We start from the raw sequence: 17818 nt of genomic DNA on the forward strand, positions 1-17818 counted from the left end.
GAAGGAGATACTGACAGGTAAATAAACATGGCTCGTCACATCACCTGTATATAATCACTGAAGACATTTAGGTATTTCCCTAATTTTTTCCTGTTTATTAAATAGAATCATATCCCGATCTTTTCTTGATATTCTCTTCAGAATTTTCTATTTGGTTGTAATTTTTCAGTAGTGGCTAAACAACAGCTTATTTCAAAATTGCCCTATACTGTCTATCTAGATTAACAGGTTTCCCTAACTTAAAATATCCTGACAGTAGATTTTTATGAATTCTGTCTTTGTTATTTTAATGTTTTATAAGTGGAGGGAACTTTTTGAGACTATCTCAATTTGAAGACAAGAAACTGAGTCTGTGGGTGATTGACTGAGCTCTGAGAGCTACAGTTCTCAGTCTTTACCATGTGCGAGGGTCACCTGGGGAGCTTATGAAGATAAAGATTATCATTCATACAGATGAACTTATTTGCAAAGCAAAAATAGTAACACAGACATAGAGAATGAACATATGGAGACCAAGGGGGTAGGGGGGTGGAATGAACTGGGAGACTGGGATTGACATACACACACGACTGTCTGTAAAATAGGTGACTAGTGAGAACCTTCCGTACAGCACAGGGAACTCTGCTCACTCTGTGGTGAACTGGACTGGAAGGAAATCCAGAAAAGAAGGAACATAGCTGATACTCTTTGCTGTACAGCAGAAACTAACACAACATTGTAAAGCAACTAAACACCAATAAAAATCTAAAAAAAAGAAAAGAAGATTATGATTCAGTGAGCTTGAAGTGGAGCCTGATGTTCTTCACTTCTGATGACCTCCCAGGAGATACAGATGATGCTCAAAACATGATCCATGGATCAGGTGAAGGATTTGAACCCTAAAATGTCTGTCTGCAAAGCCCAACCTGACCAACTACTTAGTACCAACTCCTACCTAGAATAAGGCTCCAGTGATAACTAAGTCCAATGGGAGGAAACTTTTATATGGAATTGAAATTTATTATCTTAGTTGGAGGATACTTTTGGAGATATGCAAGCTCTGGCTGAGTACCAGTATATGGAGAGATTTAAGGGACATTCAGTAATGGAGGAGAGTGGCTATCATCTGATGACCTTGAAGGTCCATCCCATCCCAAGATTAAGGTTTCATACATTAATATTGAATACTTCAGTGTTTATCTGAATGGCTAGCTCCTTATTAAGATACAAGGAGCCACTTTCTGATAGAAGTTGCATTTCCAGGCAGGAAAAACCAGATGAAACTAGTACATTTCTTTTTTTAACCAGACCTGGTAGGAGTTAGAGACCCAGGAGATGGCCAGAGTTGTCACATACTTGTCACATGAAAAAAATTATCTCCTCACCTTTTTTTTTGAAAAATAAAACCTCACATTTGAGAAATTTTCAGAAATATAATTTGCATTTGAAGAAAATGTCAGAATTATTTAACACAAGAGGGAAGCAAAAGTAAAAATGTAAATGAAGGGGTCTCTTTACAAAAGGAAGATAGTGTTGCTTCTTAGTACAGACACATTTCTCTTTACAAGGTTTTCAAATGATAATGTTCTCCTTGAAACATGTTAAATGTCTGAGTCGTAAATTTCAAACTGTCACTGCCTGATGAGTTCCAGCCTGAGAGAGGAAGAGTCTGCTTGCTTTTCATGCATGCTGCATTAAAACTACTGAAAGTTCCCATTTGGGGTATTGATTTTATTTAAGTTTTCCAAACACTGATCGGTAATATGTAGGCGGGTAGGTAAGAGGCCAGTGGTAAAGAACCTACCTGCCAATGCATGTCGACATAAGAGATGCAGGTTCCACCCCTGGGTTGGAAAGATCCCCTGGAGGGGGGCACGGCAGTATTCATGCCTGGAGAATCTCCAAGGACAAAGGAGCCTGGTAGGCTGAGGACCAGAGAATCACATAGAGTCAGGCAGGACTTAAGCAACTTAGGTGCATGCAGGTGAGAGGCAATGCCTTAGAGACACTTACCTGGTGCAGCCCATCTGCTTCCAGGGTTCTGGATACCCATTTCCAGAGACCTGTCAGACTTCCCTCTATGGGCTGGACACCTGCTGCTCAGTCTGTCAAAAATCAAGCTCACTATCCACCTTCCCTGCCAAACCAGGTCCTCCTCCTGATTCTGAGTAAATTCGTTTCGTGTCAGTTCCTCTTCTACAAAAAACACCAACCAGATTCTCCAACACCTGACCCCTACCTTCACATCAAGTACAGTTGATTCCCATGTTACAAAGTGTTCAAAAATTTAATCCCCACTGACTCCATCCAGTGGGGAAAGGAGTACGTCAAGGCTGTATATTGTCACACTGTTTATTTAACTTATACACAGAATGCATCATGAAAAATGCTGGACTGGAGGAAGCACAAGCTGGAATCAAGATTGCTGGGGGAAATACCAATAACCTCAGATACACAGATGACACCACACTTATGGCAGAAAGAGAAGAACTAAAGAGCCTCTTGGTGAAAGTGAAAGAGGAGAATGCAAAAGTTGGCTTAAAACTCAACATTCAGAAAACTAAGATCATGGCATCGAGTCTCATCACTTCATGGCAAATAGATGGGGAACAGTGGAAACAGTAACAGACTTTATTTTTGGGCTCCAAAATCACTGCAGATGGTGATTGCAGCCTTGAAATTAAAAGATGCTTGCTCCTTGGGAGAAAAGTTATGACCAAGCTAGGCAGCTTATTAAAAAGAAGAGACATTACTTTGTCAACAAAGGTCCATCTAGTCAAGGCTATGGTTTTTCCTGTATTCATGTATGGATTTGAGAGTTGAGCTATAAAGAAAGCTGAGCACTGAAGAATTGATGCTTTTGAACTGTGGTGTTGGAGAAGACTCTTGAGAGTCCCTTGGACTGCAAGGAGATCCAACCAATTCATTCTAAAGGAGATCAATCCTGGGTGTTCATTGGAAGGTCTGATGCTGAAGCTGAAACTCCAATACTTTGGCCACCTGATGCGAAGAACTGACTCACTGAAAAAGACTCTGATGCTGGGAAAGATTGAAGGTGAGAGGAGAAGGGGACGACAGAGGATGAGATGGCTGGATGGCATCACTGACTCGATGGACATGAGTTTGAGTGAACTCCGGGAGTTGGTGATGGACAGGGAGGCCTGGCGTGCTGTGGTTCATGGGGTCGCAAACAGTCGGTCACGACTGAGCGACTGAACTGAACTGAACTGAATGATAAAACAAGATCTGAATCACTTTGCTGTACACCGGAAACTAACACAACGTGGTAAATGAATATTTCAATAAAATAAACTTAAATAATAAAAAACCCACATTCGAGTATGATCTGATGTTCCCTTTTGAAACAATGAATTCCCTTTACACTATACAATTACATTTAGTCCAACATCTGCTGCTCTGTTTGCTGGTTTGTTTTTGAGGAAGCCACCCCTTCCCTGCCAGTAACCCAGAACCTTCTGGGAAGGAGCGGGTGCCAGGTCCAGGTCCCGTCTCTGGCTGGCTCTCTGGTGGCCACGTGTCCTGGCCTCCCAGGCTTCCCAAGGCCACTGGTTTTATTGCACTCTCCTTTCCTCCATCACAGAAGCTGAGATGACACCGCGCAGACAGCAGAAGAAGCCAAGTTCAGAAATGAGGCCTCGCAATGCTTTTGACGGATGAGATGGTCAGATAGCATCATCGACTCAGTGGTCATGAGTGTGAGCAAGCTCCAGGAGTTATGAAGAACAGGGGAGCCTGGCGTGCTGCAATCCGTGGGGTCACAGAGAGTAGGATACCACTGAGCGACTGAGCAACAGCAGCAACGAAGGTTTTGAGCTTAAGTCAAACTTTTCTTAAACTGTAATCTGCTCCTGGTACTTTGCAGTTACCCGAGATATCAATCTTGCCCTCCTCTATCTTCTGCCTTCTTTTCTTAAGCAACTTGAGTTGAGTTTTTAAAAATGGCCATACAAAGACACCTAAATAGCATACCCTCTCATGGCTACTAAATGTGCAAAATTGTAAAAATAATCAAAATTTGGCAAGATTGTGGGGAATAGGCTCTCTCCTACACAACTTCCATAAATATAAACTGACATATACATATATGTAAGCGTATATATATATGTGTGTGTATATATACACGTTATATATATAAACTTAAAAATGTATATATACCTTAGCATTCAAAAATTCCACTTAAAAATTTTTATCATAAGGAATCAAGAATGTGCGACACGAATTAGTCAGAAGAAGCATCCACAATTGTAATTTATAACATCAAAAAATTGAAGGTAAGCAGCCAAAAATAGGAGATAGATAGTGAGACAGCCACACAGCACAAACCAAACAGAATTTAAAATAATACTGTGGGAGAATATTGACTTGTCATGATGTTCATAGAATACCGCTGAGTAAAATAAAGACTGTGAATTATAGGTACCATATTGATTTTGTTTGCTTGTTTTTTATTGCTTAATTGTGTGTGACTCTTTGTGACCCCATGGACTGTAACCCTGAGGCTCCTCTGTCCATGGGATTCTCCAGGCAAGAATACTGGAGGGGGTTGCTGTACCATCCTCCAGGGGATCTTTCTGACCCAGGGATTGAACCCAGGTCTCCTGCATTGGCAGGTGGATTCTTTACCACTGAGCCACCTGAGAATTTTACTTTTGCTTATGAGAATGTAGATTTATATTCCTGTAGAGAGTATGAGAAGGGTAACCCCCAGTATATTATCAGTTGTGGGAATATCAGTCTATTTAAAGCTTTTTCCTTGGTAATTATATTTATTTTTAAAATGTGCTTAATATCACAATTCCAAAAATAACATTTAAGTTTTTTAAGGAAAAATAAATACTACATTACAGAAAAATTATAAAAACCAAAGGAAAGACCCCATACACACACCTGTCAAGGGCATGTAGTCATTCTCATCCTCATACAACTGGGTATCTTTCGTTGCAGGCTTTTTCTAGTTACTTTATATTACAGCGGTTAGAGTATACACACAATTTTGTATCCTGTTTTTTTCAGGACATTTTCTGGTATTAGTTGATAGTTTTGTTGGTATTTAGTGTTTTCCTTGATCATTGTCAGATATTTCTACCCATCATTCCTAGTGGTTATGTAACATCCCATGTTGGTTACCATTCCATGAATCTGTTGTACTTTTCTTTAACCATTCCCATATTGTTGGACAGGGAGGCTGCATAATCCTTCAAAAATAAACTCTGCATCACTGTGCCTTTTGTATTCATGGCATGGTTCCCTTATGTGAAACCCCCAGAACAAGGCTCATTTCTTCACCTAAGGAAGGGCTCTTCCAAAGGCACCATGTAAATGATGCAACCGCAGAGGGCTAGTTGCACTAAAGCCGTCACCTGTGCCCTGGTCTGCCTCGCACCAGACCTGCTTCTTACTGTAGAAGCTGTGAATGCAGCTGCCTCTGCCCAAGCCCTGCCGGGACCATTCTTTCAAGTGTGATGGAAGCAGAGAGCTAGTGATGCCCAGAAGGAGGCTGGGACCAGCCCAAGGTCCTGCTGGGGAAAAGTTGAGAGACCAAAACCGAGAGACCAAAGCTACAGTTACTCCTAAGTGCAACCTAAGGCTTACTGGCCATTGATTGAATCCATATCTGACCTGGAGCCTGGTTGGCTGAGGCATTGAGCCATTTCCTTGGGCTAGAAAGTGGAGACCCTGTAATGGATGGTTGCTGGTGTTGGGGTTAGGGTTGTTTCTCCCCCTGAAGGAGGGAGGGTAATTGAGGGAGGTTGGCCTTGGGTCAGAAGGCCTTCAGTTCCACCAGCCAAATATATGACTCTGAGGTCTTCCTGACAAAATGGGGCCAATAATATCTGCCCTGCCTGGGAGGCTGAGAGCCATCGATGAGAAAATGGATAAGAAAGTCCTTTGTAATCTCCAGTGAGGTGTCCCAGTGAGGATTAAAGACCTTCCATGCTTGATAAAGGTAAGAAAATGGCAAGGGTGCCTGTTCATTCTGCCTAATGGAAAAGCAGGTGGTTTCTTCATTTATTCCACTTTTATTGAGGGCCTACTATGTGACAGGTCCTATTTTAGATGCTTGGGATACAACAGTGGACAAGACTAGAAGACCTTCCATGAAATTTTACACCCGACCAGGTGGAGACAAACACTGTTGTAAACAAGAGACCTTCAGAAAATGGTACCAAGAGAAAAATAAAAAGAAGTGATGCAGTAGAGATGCAGGAGCAAGAGATGGGTCTTTCTTCTGTGAGCAGGAGGTCTCTAAAAGGTGTGTTGACCTTGTGTTGAGTTCTGAAAGGCAGAAAGCAGCAAACCAGCTGAAGATCCAGGCAAGCTGTTCCAAGCAGAAGGAAGAGAAAAGAACAGAGCGTGGAAGTGGGGACAACCTTGAAGGGTGCTGTAGATCGAGTGTGTGTGCTCCCCCAATTCACATGCCAGGCTCCCCTGTCCATCACCAGCTCCTGGAGCCTGCTCAAACTCATGTCCATCAAGTTGGTGATACCATCCAACCATCTCATTCTCTGTCGTCCCCTTCTCCTGCCTTCAGTCTTTTCCAGTATCAAGGTTTTTTCCAGTGAATCAGTTCTTCGCATGTGGTGGCCAAAGTATTGGAGCTCCAGCTTCAGCATCAGTCCTTCCAATGAACATTCAGGACTGATTTCCTTTAGTATGGACTGACTGGATCTCCTTGCATTCTGAGGGACTCTCAAGAGTCTTCTCCAACACCACAATTCAAAAGCATCAATTCTTTGGTGCTCAGTTTTCTTTATAGTCCAACTCTCACATCCATACATGACACTGGAAAAACCATAGCCTTGACTAGATGGACCTTTGTTGGCAAAGTAATGTCTCTGCTTTTTAATATGCCCTCTAGGTTGGTCATAGCTTTTCTTCCAAGAAGCAAGTGTCTTTTAATTTGGTGGCTGCAGTCACCCTCTGCAGTGATTTTGGAGCCCAGAAAAATAAAGTCTGTCACTGTTCCCACTGTTTCCCCATCTATTTCCCATGAAGTGATGGGACCAGATGCCATGATCTTAGTTTTCTGAATGTTGAGTTTTAAGCCAGCTTTTTCACTCTCCTCTTTCACTTTCCTCAAGAGTCTCCTCCTCTTTGCTTTCTGCCATAAGGGTGGTGTCATCTGCATATCTGAGGTTATTGATATTTCTCCCTGCAATCTATAGGTCTGTATAGGTTGGTTTGCAGCTTGCTTCTTGGTTAGCAGAATGTCTGTAGTTAGGTCATATGCTAAACAGGGGTGAGATGCCCTCAAAAAGCAAAGATTGTTTGTTTGTTTTTTTATATGACACAAAAAGATTCTGCAGTTTCTATGTATAAAGCACAAATATATATATGATACATACACAAATACACAGTGTATCTGTGACATTAAAATTTCATGGGAGGAGTTGATTAAGATACCAATATCTTCAAAAAGTCCTTAAGGAGTCAATTGTGAGGGACTTCCCTGGTGGTCCAGTGGTTAAGAATCCTCTTTCCAGTGCAGGGGACATGGGTTCAATCCCTGGTCAGAGGACTAAGGTCCCACAAACTGTGAGGCAGCTAGGCCCACATACTGCAACCAAGACTCCATGCAGTCAAATAAATAAAAATAAAACAAAATAAATTTTTAAAAGAGTCTACAGTGAGAATAGACTGAGAAATATTGAGTTAGAGCCAGTCAGTGATAAGTTTTTCTTTTACAGCAGGAACATGAATTCTAAATCCTCAGACACTGTCCTTTCAACATCACCTACCATGAGCTCTCAAGAGAGACATATAGAAAACCAGCAGGGAAGAAGGAGGCTTGTTACTAGCTGAGACTTTGGTCATTCCAGCTAAGTTGTAAGAGTCAGAAAACTACCCCCAGAAAGAGGTTCAGGAGGAGAGAACTTACTTTTCCTGTAACAGAAATGAATCCCAGAAGTAAGGAGTCCAAGACTGACATGGCAGCTTCACAGTGACCTTGAGTGCTGGTTCCTCCCTCATGGTCTAAAAATGGCTGCTTGCACTCAGCCATCATGTCTGAAGCCCAAGCAGCTCTAAGAAGGAGAAGCATAAAAAGTCATATGTCTTTCCTTTGAGGACACTTCCAAGAATTGGTTCATATCACTTTTGTTTACATCCCATTGCCATAACCCACTCAACATGACCCTTCCCAGTGGCATGGAATGTCAGAAATAAACTTTAGTCAGGGCAGTTCAGCTCAGGTTGGATGCAGTCCTATTCAGGAAGAGAACAAGTAGTCTCTGCCACAATGTGTAAATCTCATGTGGACCCTCTGTCCTGGGCGATCTGACCTATATGATTCAGAATCAGGAGGATTCCTTGGCCTGGGTAAAAAGAATTTCCTGGCTTCCTATCCCTGAGACCTTCCTCTAGTTGATGATGAGTTTTTTAAGGAAACAGTGAAGCAGTGAGATGCGGATGGCACACTTTGCTAAAGAATGGTGGCTCCAGGTACCATTTTAATTCAAATATTGGAGACAGAGACTGAGAAGGGAGAGAGGGAGGCATCATTGCTTTTTCAGATTTCTTTATATTCTTTTATAACATTGTATCACCCACTAGTATGATCTGATTAGCATTCTGGAACCTGACTCATCCTCCACACTCACCATTTTTTCTTGCCAGGGGTTGGGGAGGAGGAAGAGGAGCTCAGGCACTCCTTTACCCTACGGGCTACCCTCTTCCACAAGGTGCCTGAAGCAGAAGGAAGATGAGGGATGAAGAGTGTCGCAGGATCAGTCATGGGTGGTGGGGTGTCCACATTGTAGTGCATGGAGAAGTGAAGTGGAGTTGCTCAGTCGTGTCTGACTCTTTGTGACCCCATGGACGGTAGCCTGCCAGATTCCTCTGTTCATGGGATTTTTCCAGGCAAGAATACTGGAGTGGGTTGCCATTTCCTTCTCAGGGGATTTTCCCAACCCAGGGAATGAACCTGGGTGTCCTGCAGCGCAGGCAGACTCTTTTCTGTCTGAGCCACCAGGGAAGCCTAGTTCACGGAGAGCCCTGACTAATTAAGGAGCAGATTCCAGAATGGATCATGTGGATATTTCGTGCTGAGTGCTGTCATCACAGTGTGAGTGGTGACTCAGGAGTAAAGAATCCGCCTGCAATGCAGGAGACTTGGGTTCCATCCCTGGATCAGGAAGATCCCCTGGAGAAGGAAAAGGCAACCCACTCCAGTATTCTTACCTGGGAAATCCTATGGACAGAGGAGCCTGGCGGGCTACAGTCCATGGGATCACGAAAGAGTTTGACACGACTTCACGACTTAACAACAACAGTGAGATGTGGATGGAAGGAAGAGAAAAGGTGTGGGACCCACAGACACTGAGAAGTCAGAGGCACCAGAAATGGGAAAGGGACATTTAAAGCAGAGCCAAGGCCTCAAGTGGTGAGGATGGGAGACACGTTTGGGGGGGTGCTTCTTGTTTGAGGTGAAGGTCACAAGATGCAGAGAACAGTAGAGGTGGAGGGTGGAGGGGGAAATCTGTTGGAGATGAATTTGCTTTAGGGAAAGTGTGGCAGACGTGATTGCAGTTACTTGGCTCTAAATGTCCTTTATGAACTTAATAGATTTCGGTCATTAAGAAACAAAGAGCTGGACCAAGAGGTGATGGAAAAGCACTGAACCTGGGAAGTTTTTGAGCCCAAACTCTTCTAAACCTGGGAAATAGCAACGTTGAAAGCTACAGGACCTGGGGGCTAGATGTCGGAGAACTCACCCCACAGCGTCGTTAAAACCAAGGGAGTACTGTGTTGAGTCGTGTCCCCCCCAAATTCACTTGAAACCCAAGAAAGGGATCTTAATTGGAAGTACACCCTTTGTAGGCGTGATCAATTCAGTGAAGATGGACTTGGGTGAGCCCTAAATCCAATATGGCGGGTGTCTTTATAAGGAGGAGAAAAGGCGTACAGAGATGAGCAGGAAAGATCATGTGATAATGAAGGCAGAGATTGGAGGAAGGGTCTACAGATGAAGCAGGTTCAGCCAGCAACCAGCAGAAACTGGAACAAGTGAGGAAGAATCCTCCACTGGAGTCCTCAGAGGGAGCACAGCCCTACCAACACCTTCATTTCAACTTCTCACCTCCAGAACCATGAAGGGATAAAATTCTGTTGCTTGAGTGAATGAGCGAGCGTGTGCTCAGTTGTGTCTGGCTCTTTGTGACCCCATGGACTGTAGCCCACCAGGCTGCTCTATCCATGGGATTCTCCAGACAAGAACACTGGAGTGGGTTGTCGTCTCCTCCTCCAGGAGATCTTCCTGACCCAGGGATCAGACCACCCTCCCCCAGCGTTGTCTCCTATGTCTCGTGCATTGCAGGCAGATTTTTTACCACTTGAGCCATCAGGAAATCCCTCTTAGGGACTGGCTTAGGCCAGTCTGCTTATGGCACTTTTTAATGCAGCCCAGAACTCACGCACACCAACCCTGAGTGAGCCCCAGTGGCTCACCAGCACATCAGCAAAGGAGAGAGGTCTTGGGTTGGTGGTCGTTCCATGCAGCGCGTGTGTGTGCACTTGGTCATGCCTGACTCTGCAACCACATGGACTGCAGCCCCCAGGCTTCTCTGTCCGTGGAATTTCCCAGGCAAGAATGCTACAGTGGGTTGCTGCTAGTATTTCCTTCTCCAAGAGCTCTTCCCAACCCAGGGACTGAACCCATGTCTCTTGCATCTCCTGCATTAGCAGGCAGATTCTTTAACACTAGCACCACCTGGGAAACCCATTCAGGGCTGGGGGTTACAGGGAAGTGACTTGACAGACCAAAGATGGAAGATGCAGAGGAGAGGACAGCGCCAGATTCACAAGTGGTAGGACACGCCTTCAAGTTCTGGGAGGCCGCTGGGCAGAGTGTTCTAGTAACACAGAAATAAAAAGAAGCAAGGCGCAGGCTGGCTCGGTTGCCATGGTGAATGCACTCTCCCCTGCCTCACAATGCACAGCCCCCCACAATCTTGCCACTCCAGACTGTAAATCCTTCCATAAATGTCGAGCACATAAAAAGCACGAATGCCCCTAGTCATTCTTATTTACCACTCCTATTTTAGAAACAAAATTAATTTGTACAATGCATCAAAGTGAATATGCCCTGAAGTCTAGACAGCTAGTGAGCTGGAGCGTTCGTGGCTGGTTCCATTGGTTGGGACGCCATGAAGAGTTCTGGACTCAAGGCTTGTCATTTCAGCTCTTGTGGTTTGGTGTCAGGCTGACCTGTACCCTAGGATCCTTGGGCTTCCCAGGTGGTGCAGTGACGAAGAATCAGCCTGTCAATGAAGGAGATGCAAGAGACTCCAGTTCAGTTCCTAGGCTGGGAAAGGAAATGGCTACCCACTCTTGTATTCTTGCCTGGGAAATCAGGACAGAAGAGCCTGGAGGGCTACAGTCCATGGGGTCACAAAGAGTCAGACACAACTGAGCACACACACGTATACACACATTGAATCCTCATTTGCAAATGAGGGCATTGAATTGTCTAAGCCACAGTCTTTTCCATTGGAAAACTCTCCTACAGGAAGGCGGGGCCTGAACAGTCCGTAGCTGAGAATGATCCCCTGACCATCCTCTGTCTTGGATGGGGCGCCCAGGGGTGCCGCTTTGTACCTCGCAGGATAGGAGGAGGAAGGGTTTGCAAGGAAAGTAATTCAGGAGGATTTTACAGCACCATCACATGAACTTCTCATGTGACCCAAATGTCTAACTCGACTTTTTGTCTATCATTTGGGACAAAATAGCATGTGTAACGGTATTAGCTAGTGTTTATTGAGTCAGGCACTATCCTAATCACCTTTGACTTTAAACCCATTTTTTTGATGATTTTTTTTTGATGTGGACCATTTTAAAAAGTTTTTATTGAATTTGTTATATATATATATATATATTTGTTATATATATATATATATATATATATTTTTTTTTTTTTTCTGGTTTGGTGTTTTGACCTTGAGGTGGCTCCCCAACCAGAGATAGAACCCACACTCCCTACACTGGAAGGTGAAGTTTTAACCCCTGGACCCCCAGGGAAATCCCACCTTCGGTTTTTAAATGTTACCCTTCACCTTCTATCTATCGGGTGGGTACTGGCATCTTTCCCCCTTTACAGCAGAGGGCATTTGGTACAGTGGAGCTCAGGAGTTGACCCTACATGCTCTTAGCTACCATGCTCTGCTGTCTTCCTAATATGATTGGAGTAAAGGGAATTTAACATCAAGAGATGGTGGACCAGATCTCACAAAGCAGGACCATGTCTGCAGGACTTTAGAGGGAGAGCCCCATCGTCTTTATGTGTATGTCTTTTCCCATCCACCCCACCATGGGTCAGCCAACCATCTTGAAGACATCCCTGAGGCAGTCAATTGAAAATTCACACAGCTCCCATGCCCTCCTCCCACATGGCCAGGATCCAAGGGTTGTCGCACTGAGCCACTGGAGGTCCTGGGGACTCGTGGTGACGTGTCCGTGTCAGTGTAGTCCACCAGGAGGGTCGCCAGGAGCTGCGGTCAATCCTGTGTCCAGCGTCATCCGGAGGAGAAGATGAGGCCCTGGAGGTGGGGTGCGAGGAGACAGGGTGACGGAATTGCTCCAATGTCTCGAGCCCCGTCAGCCAAACCAGGATCCAAGGCAGCCAGACAAGCACAGTGGGGTCTGCTGCAGCTGCATCTGGCCCCACACGGCCTCTTCTCTGTGCTGCTCTGACTCTCCGCTCCGGGAAGCACCTTCCTTGGCCCTTGCCAAACCTGGAGCGGAGGAAACTTGTTTTCTGTACAGCCTCCTCCCCTCCCCCTCCCAGGGAAACCGCTCCTCCCTTCTGCTGCTCTAGAAAGGAGTGGCCGACTCCACGCTGTCGACTTGAGTGGTCCCCAGCTCTGCTTCTCACATTGAGAATGACCCCTGCCCCATGCCCAGCCCAAGTTCGCTGATCACCATGCCCTTCAAACGTTTCTTAAGAACCAGCTGCTTGGTAGACACAGTGGAGGAAGGAGAGGGTGGGATGAACTGAGAGAGTAGCATTGAAACATAAACACTACCATCTGTAAAATGGACAACCAGTGGGAATTCAATGTACGACACAGCGCTCAAACCCAGTGCTCTGTGACCACCTAGTGGGGTGCGATGGGGTGGGAGGTGGGAGAGAAATTCAAGAGGGAGGGGACTTATGTATACCTGTGGCTGATTCATGTTGTATGGCAGAAACCAACACAGTATTGTACAGCAATTATCCTCCAATTAAAAATATTTTTTTTTTCTTTAAAAAAAAAACAACTGCGTTAGGAGGCTCAAGGTTTGGTGCTTTTCACAGAAGAGTTAAGGCTGTTCCTTGCTCCTGGGGGCTGCTAGATGATCACAGATTTCTGGTTAAAGGAGAGCTTCTTGGAGATCTTGTCAAAATAAATAGCTTCCTGGATCCCCTTGGGGAGAGTGGATTTCTGCAGGTCTGAGGTGGAAATTAGTTTTAATGTGCTCCCAGGGGCCATGCTGTGAACATGGACTGGTGCCCTGGAACTCCTACAAGTGGGCCCTTCAGACAGCTGGTAATCCAAGGTCACACCCAGGCCATGTGATAGCTCTTGTCCACAGGGAGAGTTTTTGTGTCTTTAGCCAACTTTGGTTTTCTTCCTTTCCCTTCATTGCGGGTGTGCCTGAGCTTGATTTTATAAGAACAATGGCTCAACACTGACTCACATTCTCTTCCCAGCCACCTCTTTATTGCTGAACTAATTGGGACCCTTTGCATTTCTTCAACCTACTCTAAAAGGTGTGTGTGTTGAGGAGGAGTAAAACAGAGCCTTTCTTACTGGTAGTTCTGCTCTCAATTTTACATACACACAACAAAATACTTGTCCTCACTCTTTTCTTCCACTTCAGGTAACAAAGTATAAAACTTAGCCCCTTATCTAGCTTCGTACATATCAATCCACAAAGCAGCTTTCACAAACTAAAAATCTTCGCCACGGAGGGCCATATTTACGCCTCACAGTAACTATGATGAAAAAGACCTCCTTATTCCAGGTTGAAATGTTCCTAAATTCTTTTATCATCAAAGCTTTCGGGGATGGAGAGCTGAATCACTACTTCACTGTGTGGACGTTTTAGTGGCTAAACTTGGGTCCACTTACTCAGTCTACCGACATCAGATTGTGGTGAAGCAAAATGCAACGTTTATTGTAAAGGCAACCGTACAAGGAGGACAGGTGGCTTGCACTCCCAAACCCCGAATTCCCTGAAGAGTTTCAGCAAAGCATTTTTAAGGCAAGGTGAGGGAGGGGCGTCCCAGGACGTGTGAGCAGCTTGTGCACAATTCTCTGGTTGGTTGATGGTGACCAGTCCTTAGGCACCAGAAGCACTGGGGCCACCTCTCATGATCATCACGTAGCAGTGGTTGTGGTTGTTCAGCCCCTCAGTCGTGTCCGACTCTCTGTGACCCCATGGACGGCAGCCCACCAGGCTCCCCTGTCCTTCACCATCTCCCAGAACTTGCTCAAATTCATGTGCATTGAGTCGGTGATGCCATCCAACCGTCTCATCCTCTGTCGTCCCCTTCTCCTCCCGCCTTCAATCTTTCCCTTCATCAGGGTCTTTTCCAGTGAGTCAGCTCTTCGCATCAGGTGGCCAAAGTATTGGAGCTTCAGCATCAGTCTTTCCAATGAACATTTCAGGGTAGATTTCCTTTAGGATGGATTCGTTTGATCTCCTTGCTGTCCAACTTCTTCCATTTGGTGGTGGGTTTTTTCCCAGCATCTGAACAACTCAGCAAATATGCACCAGATACTATTATTTAGATACTTCAAAGAGGAGCCAAAGCAGAGGATACGGGGCTGGGTCTGTCCTGGGAAGAACCCATAAGGTCCTGCTCCACTAACAGACACTCTGAAAATGATCGACTTGGGTTTCTGTCTCTCTTTCTTTCTTATATTCCTACCCTAGGTGTCAAATCCAGAGGTATTGTAGCTTTGGTTATTTTGGTGAACATTTAAACTTCAAAGGGAGAAGACTACCAGTGACCTACAATATGTCCTTCTCTCCAGCAAAAAAGCAATTCAGGAAAGAGACCCCATAGCCTAGCAAATTCAGCCACGTTTTCAGAACACATTCCAAGTTCCCGCTTCGTGAGAGTCCACATTTCCACATACTCAGTGCTACCTCAAACTCAGAAAACTATTCTTTCTTTTGGGTAGGATGCCTCCTCCTCTATCTGCCAGTGGGGCCTCTCTTCCTCCAGCTCCACCCTCTCAGTTACCATGTCCTGAGTGTTTCCTTCCAAAGGACCCCAGGCACCTCCCGTTCCCCGTGTCCTGAATGGAAACAACTTCTCCCTAGAATCTGTTTCAAAACTCTCCTCACCTACTTGCTTCCTTGAAAGATTTTTTTTCCCCCCGAAGTCCTCCTCTTTGGAAGCTGTGGATGCTATGCTTGTTCTCAAACATAAATGAACTGGGATCATTTATTATGTCCTCTTTTTCTAAATACTGAATTAGAAGGAATGCACTTACGCATGGAATGGTTTGACAGTATGAAAATGGGGAGGAGTTACACTGTTTCAGCCCTCACTGCCATGATTTTACAAAGAACACTTCAGTGCTGACAATATCTGATCTTCATGTATAACTTTCCAAGGTGCTTTCACATATATGATCTCATTAAATTCTCACCCCAAAATAGTGGAGGAAAAGTTCTGCAACCAAAAGATCTGAATCTGAGCCCTTCCTTTACTTTCTTACTAGCTTCCTGAACTTCAACACCAGGCATGATCTCTGAATCTAATCAAGATAACATAATGGTACCTCAAGGGTATTTAAGCCTCTGAACATGTGTGGAAGTACACTGTAAGCCAATGGCCTCCAAAGGCCTCTAAGACTCTACCTTCTATGAAGTTATACATGGTAAAGTGTCAACTTCCTCCTGTGGTCCTACTGTGCATTATTTTATTTCCCAAGCAGGCAGTGTTAAAATGACTTTATCTAACCTATAGGCTCCTTGTTCATTGCTGTGGTCTCTGAGTCTAGTGCCCTGCCATTGTTCAATAATAATGTATTCAATGAAAGGATGAACTTTTAGCAAATGGGGTCATTGGGATCATGTTTACATCTCTATTTTCAGGTAAAACCCTTTATTTGGATTGGGTCTCCTTCCCTAATTATATTCTGAGCTCTGATCAGAATGGAAGAGTGAGCTTAATTTTTCAGGATGCTCAATAAGATATCTCCACACATCTGTTGAGGCTTTTGCCCTTGATGAAAACAACAATCATTATAAATATATGTCTGTATATGGAGTAATTATTCTGAGAAAACAGGATGAGGAGCTGAGTGAGGCTAAGAAATAATGACCTCTTGTCACTGAACTAAGGAAGAACAGGTAGCTAATTGATTTGCTAAGAAGCTATCCATGGCTGGAAGTTAACCTGAAATTTGATCTCTAGTTATAACACACGTGCAGTAAGAAGAAACGAGAGGTTTCTCCTCTTTTAAGGCATCACTGCTGTTCAGCTCCTCCTCCCTAGAACTCTCCTAATTCATACACGAGTCTAGCTTCTCTCAGCCATTGACGTTTAGTAGTTGAGGCCCACCTCCAACCCATAAAATCAACCTGTCACTGCGGTGAAGTAACTCCCCTGCTGGGGGGCAGGGGAGAAATCAACTGAGAAGAAGCCAGATGAGAAATGTCACCAGGGCAAAACTTGACCCATCCTTCGCAACGTCTTCGGCATCCGCAGTTTGCCTGATTGGATAGCGGGATGCGAGGATGCCCGATCGCTTGCTCCTTCCAGTTCCATGGAGCCAAAAGCTTCACTTGTGGCTACTCACGCCAGTTGCCTGCTGACCTTTTATGGGTTGCAACCCCGCGTGCTTGAGCAACTGATTTGTTCCAGCTGCAGCTATATTTTCTACCTTCCTTGTTACTTAATTGATCCTGGCTGTGCCTGGCCCTGGAAAGAAGCCCTCCTGGACCTTGCAACATATGCTATATATCCTGTATGTTCTCCTGAGTCCTGACAAGGAACATAAAGATCAGAAATGGCAGGAGACAAGGGGAGGGGGGAGTCCAGTGGAACAGTATGAATGCAAATTGCTTGGCTTGTCTCCTTGCGTCTCTCAACCTCTGCCGCTGCTCCCTGGGCCAACTGACTTTCTTCCTGCAGACAGCTCATCTCTCGAGACAAATTATCTCTTCAGATTTTAAAAAACTGTAATCACCTACAGACCTTTACAGACAGAAGAACAAAAACAGAACAACAAATGTTTTCCTTTCCTTATTCTTTGTTCTTTATGCCATATGCATTTCTAAGTTCTTTTCTTTTGCTTCATATATATATATATATATATACATTTTATTGAAGTGTAGTTGACTTACAGTGTTTTAGGTGTACAGCAAGGGGTTTCAGCTATACATATACACATTTATTATTTTTGAGATTATTTTCCATTATAAGTTATTACAAGATATTGACTATAGTTCCCTGTGCTATACAGTAAACCTTTGTTGTTTGGTGCATATCTATTTTTTTCATTAGAAATCTAGCATTCTATTTCTACTACATCAAACAAGTGGAATCAAAATGTCATACATTTTTTTAGTTAGCAAAAATTCACATGTTTTCTAAAATACATATATATTACGCATATATATGTATGTATACAAAAGCTTTTCTACTACACTTGAAAAAGGTTTAAAAAAGAGCATCAAAGAAAGAAGAGATGAAGAAATTGGAAATCATTAACTAAATAAATGGGAGCACTAAATAGGAAACAGAAAAAGTGAAACAAAGGAGATAAAATAAAAGATCACATTTCTAAGTTCTAAAGAAAAAATTTAGGAAGCTCTTTTA

Source organism: Moschus berezovskii, chromosome 5, assembly GCF_049115385.1.
Source record: "Moschus berezovskii isolate FMDL1 chromosome 5, NW_MosBer_1.0, whole genome shotgun sequence".
Classification (NCBI taxonomy): Eukaryota; Metazoa; Chordata; class Mammalia; order Artiodactyla; family Moschidae; genus Moschus; species Moschus berezovskii.